Source organism: Pseudorca crassidens, chromosome 3 (genome assembly GCF_039906515.1).
Source record: "Pseudorca crassidens isolate mPseCra1 chromosome 3, mPseCra1.hap1, whole genome shotgun sequence".
Lineage (NCBI taxonomy): Eukaryota > Metazoa > Chordata > Mammalia > Artiodactyla > Delphinidae > Pseudorca > Pseudorca crassidens.
Window position 1 is genome coordinate 19211388 of NC_090298.1, and position 15079 is coordinate 19226466.

Consider the following 15079-nt stretch of genomic DNA (forward strand, 5'->3'; position numbering starts at 1 on the left):
AATAAGAATCCCAAATGGGTTAAAGACAAACTTATATTGTACCTAAATAATCTGCATCTCCCCCCAAATTTTAGCTGCATGACTGGCTGTAAGAAGTAAGATCAGTGAGAAAGCTCTTCCTGCTAAGGGTGCTTGTACAAGGAAGTGAGGGGGGAGGGCTACAGCATGGAAGCTGTAACAAGTAAGGTTGTAGGATCAGGAGAAGATGCAGAAATCCCGAGAGTGGAACTGGAATATGACAAAAGGTCATAAAGAAACTCACAATTGTAATAAGAGTCAATGAAACTCAGCGTTGCCAAAGACTCCGCACATAAAGATGCAAGGAATGTTATCAAGAAATGATGATGCAGGGTTTCTGACCACTGGATGTGGAACGTACATCACTGCCAGGCTTCTAGAACTGCTTAGTGTTTGTATGCCAACCTAACTTCCTCAGGGTACTCAGTCTCTATAGGAGCCAGAGCATGACAACAGTGGAAATTAGTGAAGCATTTCAGATGTTTCGCCATTCTAAATACTACAGATGAATACTGAGATTTTTATAGAGTTAGAAGGAGTGATTCTGTTTTGATTGTAAACCAACCAGGTAATTAATTCCTTCAGATTTATTATACATACACATTGTAATCTTTCCTATGATATTATTGTACTCTGATTTTTCGAGAACTATATTTTTGTGATATCCAAAGATCAGATATTAAATCTACTTTGAGGCATCTCATAGGGTAGTTCCATTAATAGGATATATAGTAAATAAGTCTGAAAAACTTTATACCTTTATCTACCTACCTATACTGTTAAAAATAGATGTTTTAAACATCTACCTATATTTTCACCATGGGCATTTATTAAACAAATATTCAAATATTGCATATTATTTAAGATTAGTTTCAGCCAGTGCCCCCAAATGATAAAAAGTTACTTGTCCTAAGCGTTCTTTTCATAGTGGTATGAATTGCAGTCATAGATTGTATTGCAATAAGATACAGATACACAATCAAAATGTTACGCCTTTGTTTTCAGACCTGATATGACTTTTCTCGTGAGCAACACCATCTCCAGTTTAAAATTTTGTTACGTCTAAAAATTTAAATAGTTTGTGAAGATGTATATCACGATATTTGGGATATTGTTCAGTCTTTCACATCCCTCCCTGGGCTTGTATTTAAGATAGAAGGGGCTCATGTGACCTTGTAGAGTTGGGAGGAAAGGGGCTTTCTAGAACACTGGTGATGCTGCCTTGTGGGGTGACTGCCATCTGCTCAGGTATATTGAGTCGAGTTGCTTTCTTGAGCTTACTTGTTACATATAGTTAACACTTCCAGCTAAATAAACATGTTACCTATTCTTCTCAGCTCAGCCAGGCCCTTTCTCTGTCAACCATGCTGCTCCAGCCTCTTCATTCTCCTGAGGCTGCAGGCGTTGGAGTGGCCACCTGGTACAGGTGTTTTCTCAAGTACCCAAAAACACTGAGAAAAGATTCCTTAGCCTTCCCTGTGTTTAGCTCCATCCTTCAATGAATCACCTTGCATGCCCTGAGATGAACTGATCCTTTCTCTCATTACCATCTTAACATGCTTCCTCATAAAACCAGCCAGCAATACTGCCCTTATGTCATATTTTTCTCAATTGACCATGGGGCATTAAGCCTCGTGACTTAGCTGTTGTGGAAAGCACCATTTGTGCTGCCATCTTCGCACATCAAGCTTTCATCATCACAGAAATATAAGAGCAATTTCATGATTTCATTCACCACACCTATCCCTTAATACTAAATGGGAGCTAAAGGTATTTAGGAAAATATTTTTCTTAACCACTCCTTTCAAGTTACTGCCTTGATGTTGAAAAGTAACTCTGTCTTTATTTTGTTTCCATTGTTGTCTCACAAAAATTTTGCTCACCAATCCATCAACATTGCTCTTGTCCACGTAAACAACAAAATTTAGGTCGTGAATTCCAATGGTCTGTTCTCAGTCCTGATTTATTTTTTATTTTATTTTTTTTCGGATTCATCGGCAACACTTGACCCAGTTGAAACACTTCCTTCATGTGATGTCAGGACACCTCCCTTCTTGTTCCACTCCTGCACTGACCCCTTTTGTTTTTTTTCAGTTCTTCTTCATCTCCCGGACTTCTTTTCACTATAGCTCCCCTGAACTTGTATCTTTACTCTCCTCTAAACTTGCTCCATTAGAGACCTAATCCTTTATCAAGTTGTTTAAACCCATTTTACTGTGAGGATATAGTAGTGGCTAAGAGCATGGTATCTAGGGCTGGACTGCCTGTGTTAAAATCCCAGTTGTGCCACTTACCAACTAGGCAATCTTGGAAAACATTTCTTTACCCTCTTAGTCTTATTTTCCTCCTCCATAAAATGAGGATAGTATTATTAGTACCTGTCTCATAAATTTGTTATGAGGATTAAATTAAAAGAGCCATTACATACAAAAAGCTTAGAAAAGCACCTGATATATAGGGGATTTTACAGTTTTGCTTAACAATGCACACAGGTCAAATGTCATAGGATTTATACACCAGAGGAACTCATTCCTGAATTTCATATAAATATATCCCACTGCCTAGTCAACATTTCTTTAAGATGTTTAAAGGCAGCTCAGACTTTGCAGACTCAGTTAATGGCAAAACCATCCTCCGATTTCGCAGGCCACACATCATGGAGTTACCCTGGACCTCTCCCATCTTTTCACACCACACATATAATTCGCCAGCAAATCATCTAGTCTCAATCTTCCTACTTCTCACTCTTTAGTCTGCTGTCTCCCAGTTCCCAGCTATAATCATTGCACACCTGTGTTATTATCATTGCCTTAAGAAGGATTCCCTAATGCCAGGACTGTGCCCCTATAGTGCATCATCAACACTGCAGCCAGAAAAGTCCCCTTCAAAGATAAGATGCCTCGGGCTTCCCTGGTGGCACAGTGGTTGAGAGTCCGCCTGCCGATGCAGGGGACGGGGGTTCGTACCCCGGTCCGGGAGGATCCCACGTGCCGCGGAGCTGCTGGGCCCGTGAGCCATGGCTGCTGAGCCTGCGCGTCCGGAGCCTGCGCTCCGCAAGGGGAGAGGCCACAACAGTGAGAGGCCCGCGTACCGCAAAAAAAAAAAAAAAAGATAAGATGCATCATGGTACTGCTCTACCCAGGTCCATCCAATGCCTTCTGGTCTCACTCAGAGGAAAAAGCAAAGTCCTTACCCTGCCCATGAGGTCCACTGTCTATCAGAGCTCATTTCCTGCACTCTTTTCCCACTCTCTCTTTTCCCACTCTCTCTCAGCTTCTGTCGCACTGATCTTGCTGGGTTTTGATGATGTACGTCAAATAGCTCCCACCTTTTCACCCTGAAATGTGTAGGTGACTTCACAGTGCTGTTCTTGAGATATTTGCATGGTTGCTCCCACATTTTTCTCACGTCTTTCCAAATGTCATTTTATTGGGAAGACCTTCACTTAACCATGTTTTTAAATTCTGCAAAATACCATTTCCCCTTTGCCCTCCAACACAGAAACTTCCTATCACTCTTCTCAGCTTATTTTTAGTATAGCATTTCTCATTTTCTATAAATTGATTTAGCTATAATTTAAATATGATTTATATGTTATATAATTTCTTTACTTTTATTCTTTTCACAAAAATGTAAGCACCAACATGGTTAGTAATTTTTAATGATATGTTTCACAAATTTATACACTACCCAAAGAGAGTCCTTGGCACAAAGTAATGTACAGATTGTTTTCAATAATATTTTTGAGTAAATTAATCCATGAATCTATAGTATAATTTACCTCCCCTCCCTACCAAGCACTGGATGCTTTATTTAAACTAGGGAGAAAATCATTAAGGAAAAAAATAAAGAGGATAAGTGAATTAATTTTTGTTTGCATGTCAACCACTCTACAGAGGTATCCGAAATATAAAAATGAATTTTAAAATGATATTAAAATACATTTAAAATATAATATCATTTCTCTCTATTCTCCCTATTTAATAATAATTTTAAAAATAATTTTGATATGTAGACATAGGTGCAAATATTTGCTCTTTTTAAATAGTAGCTTACTGTTTTTTAGCAGACTCTGGGACCCATAAGTTTGTGATTAAATAGCAGGTGTAGGGGCTTTCCTGGTGGCGCAGTGGTTGAGAGTCCGCCTGCCGATGTAGGGGACACGGGTTCGTGCCCCGGTTTGGGAAGATCCCACATGCCGCGGAGCGGCTGGGCCCGTGAGCCATGGCTGCTGAGCCTGCGCGTCCGGAGCCTGTGCTCCCCAACGGGAGAGGTCACAACAGTGAGTAGGCCCGCGTACCGCCAAAAAAAAAAAAACACAAACAAACAAAAATAGCAGGTGTAGTTATGAAGTCAAAAGTGATTTAGCCCATTTTTAGTGCAAAAATATACAGCAGTTTCTCCCATTTACTTAATACTGGTTTTAGTTTATGTGGCAAGGAAGCCTCACTGAATCTCAAAGTTCTATGCCCTCCTTACCTCGAATTGGTCCTGGGAAATTCAGTACAATGTTGTTAGAAAACATATAAAGGAACAACTAAACGCAATGATATACAATACAACAAGCTATTTTACTCTAAAATCATTACACAAGCTTGTATCAAAGCATATGGTACTTAATCACCATTCCAGAGGAAGGAAAAGTGGTAGCTAAAAAGATGTTTGAGGGCTTCCCTGGTGGCGCAGTGGTTGAGAATCAGCCTGCCAATGCAGCGGACACAGGTTTGAGCCCTGGTCCGTGAAGATCCCACATGCCAGGGAGCAACTAAGCCTGTGTGCCACAACTACTGAGCCTGCGCTCTAGAGCCCGTGAGCCACAACTACTGAAGCCTGCTCACCTAGAGCCCCTGCTCTGCAACAAGAGAAGCCACTGCAATGAGAAGCCCATGCACCGCAATGAAGAGTAATAGCCCCTGCTCGCTGCAACTAGAGAAAGCCCACGTGCAGCAATGAAGACCCAACGCAGCCCAAAATAAATAAATAAATACATTTATATATATATAAAAAAAAGATATTTGGACTAAATTAGAGTAGTGTAGGATTACCTGCCAAATGGAAAGAAAGGTTATTTGTCCGAAGCTTGAAGTATAGAAGAGGGTTCACCCCGTGCAGAGGTAGCCCAAATTAAAAGATGTGCTATTCTGCTCTGCTTTACAAAGACAAGTTGTGGTGTTCCAAAATGTCAGATAAAATCATGTTCAAATATGAACTCAAAATACATTTCAATGCTAAATATAAATATATATTTTAATTATCAGCCACTCTGGGTTTATAACACTATAGCTCCCCTTAACTCAAATAGATAATTAGGTATTGGCTACATTAAAAGAATCATTGCCAAGGGATATTTGATATTAAACCAGGGAATCAGAAACTGGAATCTACTTGTGTCTCCTTAATAGGCTCAATAATTATCCTTGAAAAGTGATTTTACTATTCTCTGCTCTGTCCTGGTGTTTTTATAAAATTGCCAAGTTCAGTTGTATTATGAACGTGATTTAAAAGAATACTGAGAAAATTAACAAATTAGTACTTTTCAAGAGCTTTAAAATTTGATTAAAGTTTCTATCTTCAACAAAAAATGAAACCTCTTACTGTGCATGATTCACTCATTTGCATCCAAAGACCTTTGATTAGAATAATTTTTCAAATATAATCAATTAGTAACAGGCCATTTGTTTACTAAATGTTATAGAAGAGACCCAGCTGTCTTTATCTGCTTCATTTGACTATTCTGAATTTACAATTTCCTCATGACATTTCACTATTTAAACACGTTTAACTAAACATGAAGATCTTTTGGGATTGGATATTTTAAGGTTATCTTCCATATACTGTCAAAGAAGAAACATGTTTCAATCCGAGAAAATGATTAGCTTTTCCACGTAAGTTGACTCCACTTTTAATACACCCTCGAAATATATCTCATCACTTACTCAATTTATTAGGATGTAGAAGGGGCCTTTTTTAAATCAACTTTAAAATTATGTTCTGCTGACTTGCAAACGGCAGGTCAATGCTAACTGAGAGAAGCCTTAAAAACTCTTGACACATTTTATCCCTGCACAAGATTGCGTGCTCTCTGTGTTCTAATCCTTGGCTTTCCAATATTGCCTTTACGAGGTTAAGAAGATGAATGTTCGTTGCTTTTAATCCTCACCATGATTTATGAGCCTCTTGGTATCCTTTCCCCAGAGCAGCTACAACTGTGTGGTTGTTCTGCCTGCTGCTTAAATTACAGACATCTGCAAAGTAAATTATAGATTGTTGTCCCATAGACCATAACAAAGCATTCGCTTCATCTCTCCTGCAGGATTTTTTTTTTTTATTAGAACAAAGACCATGTGCATTTTTACTTGCTTGTGTACTGAAGAATTTTAAGCTAAACTGAATGATAGCACAATGGCCTGAATTATGACATGTCACATAACATCAAAGCAGCATGACATATAAACAGGACTACTTTAAAGCTAGAAAAAAAACCCCTCCCATTTACTTATCTTTCTTCTTTATTTAAGGAATACCACCTGTAGGTTCTCAGAAGGAAGGTAACCTTTAAAATTAGCTAAAAATATGTGCTATGGAATAAAGATGCAGGTAAGTGACCTGAGTCTCCAAGCAAGCAAGATTTTAAGAGCATCTTGTGGATATTTAAAACTAAATATTGAGCAAATAAAGAGAAAATTACATGAAGGAGAAGCCATGGAAGATTGGGGCATCTTTTTTTAGATTTTTTTTTCTTGTACTGATATTACTGGTAGTAAACCTGTTTTAATATCCTGGAAGCATGTCACAATCATGAGTAACTGGAACAATTCTTTCTTCTGAATAAAAAGCCTAGCAGAGTCTAAGTTGAAATAGTCAACTCGCTCTGTATTTTCCTTTCTTTTCTGTGCTTATTATTCTGTGTCGATGATGAATCATAATTCCCAATGACAAGTCCATTGTGCAATCCTAACAGGCATGTTTCAAATGACTAACCTTTGACAATTACCCAAAAATAGAAATATTCCAGCATTTATTTTCTTCAGATGTGCTAATTGCAACCCAAACAATAACCTATCAGGGGAAAACTACACTAACAAAAAAAATTTTTTAATGATTTTTAATAATGCCTTACAAAGTATATTTCTTTCTTAAACAGATGGCTCTGCAGTTCATTTTTGAACCCTACTGTCAACTCAGCAGGATGTTGTGAGCACTAAAACCAGATATGGTCTAATCCAGTCCTAGCTGAGCAGATCTATTGCTCCCTCTGTGTCCATCAGATTGTGTTTCACCTCGTCACGGCTGAGAAGCGATATTCTCTCGGTGTCAGGACCTGATATTCATACCTACGGCCTAAAGACTTTATTTTTCAAGATAGATCCTTGATTTGTTTGCCTCTGTGTCAGTCTCTGTGTTAATTCCCAACATTTTCCTTTTGCAACCGCACTTCACCTCTTTGTCCTATTGAAATGTTATAAAATTCACCACATATGAAATAACATTACATATCTTCATGCCTTTTATACATCCATACCCTCTTATTTACATATTTGTATGTACTTCTTTTTAAAATCAGCTCAAATGGCCTTTTCCTGTGTTTTCCCTTCCCTTTCAACCAAAACATGAAGAATGGAATCCCATCTCAACTTCTCTGAAATCATAGCATTTTTCATATTGAAACCAAAAAGGATTCTATAAATAGTCAAGCGTGCTGTTTGACCATATGAAAAACACATGATTTATTTCTTTTCTTTTTTCTTTTGATATAATTTATAAAAATAATCTAATTGCTTATTAGGCAATCATGGACATAAGTAAGAAGTGAGTAGAATAAACAGTAAATTTTGTGAAATGTTAAAGGAGAAATAGACTGCTCTTTCTTTGTCCAGAAAAGAATTTACAGAAGGAGGTGCTGGGATTGTAAACAGGCTCCAGGGCATTAATGTATTCAAAAATAAATTAACAGTAGACAAATATTTTAATACTAAATTTGTTTGCCTTGACACCTATATCGTCAATGTTTTTGGATATCACTGTCTATTTTTTTTTTTTTTCCTTTTCTGGCCACGCCACGCAGCTTGTGGGATCTTAGTTCTCTAACCAGGGATTGAACCCGGGCCACGGCAGTTAAAGTGCCGAGTCCTAACCACTGAACCACCGGGAAGTCCCTCAGTCTATTCTACTATATCATTCCACTGAGATTACTTTCAGGTCTATTTTCACATGTGAAATTTATGAAAACCCTTATGCTAAAAGGGAAACAATTTCAAGCCATTCTCTTCAAATGTCTTCTGCATCAATTTGAACTCTCTCCTGATTGAAAACAAGTGAACATTCTAATTTCTTTAAATTTACTCATTCTCAAGTTATTATCTCTAAACTATTCTTAAGTAAAATGATTATCAAGCTCATATGTTTCTTTTAATCTTCAGTTATAGCACAGGGAGAACCAAAGGACATTTAAAAAGAGTATGTTTGTCTTTCATCTGGATCTTTGGATGTTTTAATGCTTCATTAAGCTTTAAAGTGAAAGATGCAAAGTCTTGCATTAATAATTAGAATGGTATGGTATTAATTTTGTATTACTCATTCTTGTATCACAGATACTATTTAGCTTGGTGAGATCATGGTTTTGTAAGAAGGATCTGTTTCTGGTTAAAGGAATAAAATGTGAAGTGTTAACCTCTCTTACCCTATCAATCCTAGTATAAGTTCTGGAATAAAAACCCCACTCCAAAATTATTTAGAATCAGAGATTTTAAAATTATTCAAATTTGCTATAAAATACAAAGATGTTACAAAGTAAAAGTAAGATATTTTCTATAAGGTAGATCTGAATATTGATGAGAACAAATTAAAGGATAAATGGATGACAACAAAAGGATTAGGAATCAGTAGTGTTTGAAATATAAAATGGTTAATAATTTTATTTCAAAGTTTTAATACTGAAAAAATTTTAAATTTGTCCTCAGATCTGACAAATTGAAGTTAATTGATGTTGTAAAGGTAGATTAACGCATAACATTTTTGAATGAATGTATCTCATAAAAGAAAAGTTAAAAACAAAAGGTATAATTTTTCTATTTATTAAATATGAGTATGCAGAGAGACTTTGAACAAATATCACAGCAAGATCCATAAAGCCACATTAGCTTAATTACATAGTTGCCTTATCTCTTTAACCTTTTCTTTCTGAGCTATTATATCATGGTTAATCTTAATTGATCACAGATTGAGAACTGAGAAAATGAAACTTGTTTTGACTGTAGCCTAAGAATAGATGCTACATTTACCAAGCAAGGAGTGTCAAGGTGGTGCTTTAATTATTGTTTCTAGAAGGTTAACTGTAGATGTCTAACTCTCAGGGTTTAGATTTCTCATCAGCAAAGGAAAATCAGCCTACAATTGCCTTCTGAAGAAACAATTGAACTAGACTCTGTCATATTAATATTAATAAAGACAAGAGAATTTGTGACATTGTCTCTTTGTTCTTGTGTCAGAGCTTCATCTGAGGTTTGCCTTTGAAATAAGACATACCCAATTTAACAAAAGTAATATCCACGAATTATGAGGGAGTGGGCAAAGTGTCATAAAAAAGAATATAAAAGGAAGAAAATCAATTTATGTTCTTTTGGAAGTACATAGCCCCTAGGTCTTCTCAAAAATCTGCATGTAAATTGAAACAGTGTGAGAAAAATATAATAAAGTAGCTCAAATGTACAGAATCCTCTTGCTAAAAGAAATGGTTACTTAGGTTTCATGGTTCTGTTATTTTATGTCAACCACCTGTAAGTATATAAACAATTGAATATTCTGATTTCTAATGAAACAAGTATTTTAAATAGTAAAGAAGTTTTTAAAAGAATTTGAATTTTTAAGTATTTATTAAGAGGTTAAAAGCATACATCTTGATGACATTTAAATGGCACTTACCTTTAAGAAGGCTGGCATCCTTTAACACTCGAAAGTGCTATTGAGTTCCAAATGGACTATATTCCCAAATAGAGTCGAACAGAGCTGGAAAGACAAACATACACAGAGTTGTCATGTCAAATATGTTTTTCTAACATATATTTTAGAATATTTTACATTTACTTAAAGCTTCAAAGACAGTTCAGAGTTCTTGTATACCCCCATCCAATTTCTCCAATTGTTAGTGTTTTATATACAATAGTTTATTTGTCACAACTTTTGATACACTGTGATACATGAACTCAAATAAACTAATATAGATACTTTTTTCTGATTTCATAAGTTTTCCTCCTAATGTTCTTTTCTGTTCCAGATGTATTGAATTTAGTCTTTATGTCTCCTCACCCTCTCCTGGACAGTGATAGTTTCTCAGATTTTCCTTGTTTTTGATGACCTCAAGCGTCTTGAAAAGTAGTGATCAGACATTTACATGATATCCTTCAACTGGAATTTTCCTGATGTTTTTCTCACAATTAGATGAAGGGGGATGAATGATCTAATTTTTTTTTTCATTAGACTGGTTTTTGGAGGAAGACTACAGAGGTAAAGTCATTCTCACGACTTCATATCAAGGGCGCATGTCAACCAGCATAACTTATTACTGTTGATACTAATCTTGATCAGCTGACTGAGACGGTGTTTGTCTCAATTCTGTACTGCAAAGTGACTTTTCTTCTCCCTTTCTACACTGTGCCCTGTAGAAGCAAGTCACTAAGTGCAGCCCATGCTCAAGGGTAAGAAGTCTACCTCCTTGTGGGGGAAATAACTACAACATTTATTTGAAATTTTTTCTGTAGGAAAGATTTGCCTATTCTCCCCATCTTGTTTGTATATTTATTCATTCAGTAATTTATGTATATCAGTGTGAACCCATGGATATTTTGTATTTTGTATTACAATTTAATTCCATATTATTTTGTTGCACAATTCGGTCCAGCTTTGGCCTTTGTGAGCTCTTTTCACTTGGCTTTGTATCCTTTAGACATACCACATCACTATGTTTATCGAGCTTACATTTTCAGACTCCTTTCTGAACTTCTGATACTCTAAGATAGTCCATGCTAATATTATATGCCCTAGACTCAGCAATATTTCAAGGATGCTGGTTGCTTTTATTGGAGAATGGTCTTAGGAACCAAGATCTAGGCACTAGGTGTTTTCCTTGCTACTGGAACACCACTGCTTCTAAACCTCCTCCAGGGACTGAGCTAGGAAATATGTTATTTATACTAACTTGTGTATATTCACATATCCATAATTGTTTCTGATGTTTCTAAACAATATTTTATACTGTTATCTCTGACTCTCATCTCATCATATATTTCAAATAAACAGCATCTTGGATTTAGTAGAATATATTATTGGAAACACATCTTACATTTCTGATTGAAATGTTTCTATTTGAGTAATATATTGGGAGTGAATCTAAAAAGATGCCCACCCAAGTGAGAAAATACCTGCCTGGTGTCTGATTCTGAAGAATCTTTAGGAAAGTTCATGGACTTTTACTGTCATTCATTCCTACTGAAGTTCCTCATGCTTGGAAAAGGAAAATAACCTTTAATAATGTGTGCACACAACCACAGCTACCTGATTGTTTTTTGTCAAATATCATAGACAGAAAAAATAAAAAGAGCATGAGGAAATTTAGAGTAGTTATTAACTAATATATTTTCTTCTGTTGATATCACTGTGTCTAGGTTTTATATGATTAGATTTTCTTTAAAGGATGAAAAGTCTGAGATATCAAATTTACCTGAGAAATTTTATTTTTAATAAATTTATATAATAATGAAAATTAATATATATATTAGCCATTGTAACTAAATTCTAATCAGAATGCTTAGAAGCGCTTATCATCATTTTTATCACAAAAAAATTGAGTGGAAAGTATGGATAACAATAGACTAGGGCTTCCCTGGTGGCGCAGTGGTTGAGAGTCCGCCTGCCGATGCAGGGGACACGGGTTCGTGCCCCGGTCCGGGAAGATCCCACATGCCGCGGAACGGCTGGGCCCGTGAGTCATGGCTGCTGAGCCTTCGCGTCCGGAGCCTGTGCTCCGCAACGGGAGAGGCCACAACAGTGAGAGGCCCGCGTACCGCAAAAAACAAACAAACAAAAACAAACAAAAAAACCCGCAATAGACTAGATTGATAATCTATATGGGATGACTGCTATTTTCTGCAAGTAAAGTGACTTAATCATTTTTATCCTGGTGTGACGGACTGTATGTTTATGTTTCCCTCCAATTTCGTATGTTAAATCCCTAACTAATACTCTTGTAATGGTGTTTGGAGGTGAGGCCTTTGGGGAATAATTGAGTTATAAATGTGGAGCCCTACTGATGGGATTAGTGCCCTGATAAGAAGAGACGTGAGAGAGCTTGCTTCTCCCCTGTGAGGATACAGGGAAAAGACAAACCAAGAAGCGGACAATCAAGAACAATATCTGCGACCACCTTAGTCTTGGACTTCCCAGCTTCTAGAATTGTAAGAAATAAGTGTTTGTTGTTTAAGCCACATAGTTTATGGTAATTTGTTATAGTGGTCCAAGAAAATGAAGACATCTGGTAACTTATAAAAGTTTACCTCTCAAAAAATCTTTAGGATTAAAAACCGTTAAAATAATAAATAAATTCAAAAGAAATTCTCAGACATTATATACCATTAAATTCTATTTGAGGGCTTCCCTGGTGGCGCAGTGGGTGAGAGTCCGCCTGCCGATGCAGGGGACACGGGTTCGTGCCCTGGTCCGGGAAGATCCCACATACCGTGGAGCGGCTGGGCCCGTGAGCCATGGCCGCTGGGCCTGCACGTCCGGAGCCTGTGCTCCGCAACAGGAGAGGCCACAGCAGTGAGAGGCCCGTGTACCGCAAAAAAAAAAAAAAAAAAAAAAAAAAAAAATTCTATTCGAAACTTTGATTAAAAGGTACCAGGACCTGTATCAGTTTCTTCTGACTGTGGCAAGAAATTCCCACAAAGGTAGGGGCTTCGAAACAATAGAAATGTATTCTTTCACAGTTCTGAAGGTCAGAAGTCCAAAACCAGTATGACTAGATGAAATCAAGGTGCTAGCGGGGCTGCTCTCCTATTAGTGTCTAGGGAAGAATGCATTCCTTGCTTGTTTTAACCTTCTAATGCCTGCCATAATGCTTTGTCTTGTGGCCACATTATTCCAGTCTTAAAGGCTGGCATCGTCAAATTTCTCACTCCTCCTTAACATGCTTTCTCCTCTGTGTTTCAAATCTCCCATATGGTTTCACTTATAAGTATACATGTTACTGCATTTCGGGCCCATTCAGATAATCCAGGATAAACTCCCCATTTAAAGATCCTTAGTAAAGACCATTTCTTGCCATATCAGGTAACAGTCATAGGTTTCATGAATTAGGATTTGGCTATATAGTTTGTGAGTCTATTTTTCAATCTACTACTGATTACCTTATAAATTTCCTTCCTATCCCCTTCTATAGAAGAGAAAAATATATTAGGATAAAACAATTTCCTCATGAGTCTATTTCACGTAAGATTGCGTATATAGTTCTGGTAACATTAGAAATATAATTCAACACAATGAAAAACTGTTTTAAAATACTGTTTAAGATAATATAGGATAGGCATAATTTTAAGTTGCTTGGAGAGACAGATGGATATTACTTAATAATATAACTTAAATAATTGATTAGTTCTTTTCCTTGTAGACTAGGATCACTGATAACGTACAATTATGTTGTGATAAACAATAAAACGACAGAACTGATGTTTCAGAATTATGGCTCTATAATCTTTAGAAAAAATCTTAACTAAGCAAACCTTTACAAAAAATTTAGAGGAAACACCTTATAAATTCTGAAGCATATTACATTTGTAAATTATTACTGTTGGCACAATTTATCTCTTCCGTTTGGTCAGTTTTCAAGGGACCCTGACACTAAGAAAGTAGCTAGCAATAAAATAAGAGGCATTAGCAATAAAGGAAGAATGGGAGCTGATAATTCAGGAAATTATCACATATAAAGGCATGAATGGTTTAGTGGGGTTTAAATTCCCACTGCTGTTAAGAGAATCCAGATCGCAGGGCATATGAACTAAAGGAACTAGAGATGAGATACTTGCATGTAAGGGGTATGTAGAAGAGTAGCCCCGTCTATGGAATGAAATTAGAAAAATCTTCTACCCACCAGTTCTGAGAAGCTACACAAATACCAGCTGCTCACCACACACCATAGATAGAAAAGATGTCATCCTTGAGAAAGCAGATGGCAAGTGTGGACCTAATGTGCATATGAAGTTTAAATTCATACGCATACATGGTTTAGGGACTCCAACCCAAAACATGAACATGAAACTTGGTATGGCACTGGTGAAACCAGTAGAGACTCAGCAGAGCAAATGCAAAACATCTTAAAGAGGTTCTTTCACAATCTAAGACATTAGACTCCCATAGTAGGGGTCATGAGGGAAAGCCAGAGAAAAAGCAAAACACCATGAATGAAAGTCAGCAGAAGCAATTAAATGAAAGATTTGTTTCTTAAGAACTAGAAATAATAGAACAATCCATAAAAGACATATCATAAATATATTTAATTTCTTCTGAGTTAAAAAATAAGAAAAATTATAAGGTAAGAGCATGTCAGAACTATAACAAACAAATTGAACCAAAAAAAAATATATATATATATATATACACACCTAGAAGCAATCTCATGAGCCAGGTCTAGCTAATCCTAATACTCATTTGAAAGAGCAAAACTCAAGAAGTACACAGATTATGCTGGAAATATAAAAATAAAAAAGTTCTCCCTATCAGATACCAAAAATTATTATAAAAGAAAGAAAAATATATTGTATTGCTACTGGCACAGCTAGAGCCCAAACGATTTATTCAGTATAAGGGAAAGTTGAGAAATAATGTTATATCTATAAGGAAACTTGATATAGAGAAGAGATGTCATCAAAATTAATAAGAAAAGAACAGAATATTAAATTAAATAAGTGGTGCTGGAACAATTTGCTAGGCAGGTGCACAAAATGAAAGTAGATTTCCTTCATCATACAATGCACAAAATAATTTTCAGATGTGTAGAGAAACAAAAGCTTAA

General features: G+C 36.4%; 1 protein-coding gene across 4 annotated transcripts in view; it reads right to left on the reverse strand.

Annotated features, from left to right (window-relative positions):
* Positions 1-15079, reverse strand: part of CDH12 (cadherin 12) — a 986970-nt gene that overhangs the window by 666570 nt on the left and 305321 nt on the right. For all 4 annotated transcript variants that reach the window (XM_067730428.1, XM_067730429.1, XM_067730430.1 and 1 more), the window contains one exon: positions 9940-10023. The gene's annotated coding sequence lies outside the window, so the exon portion shown is untranslated. The remainder of the gene's footprint in view (positions 1-9939; positions 10024-15079) is intronic.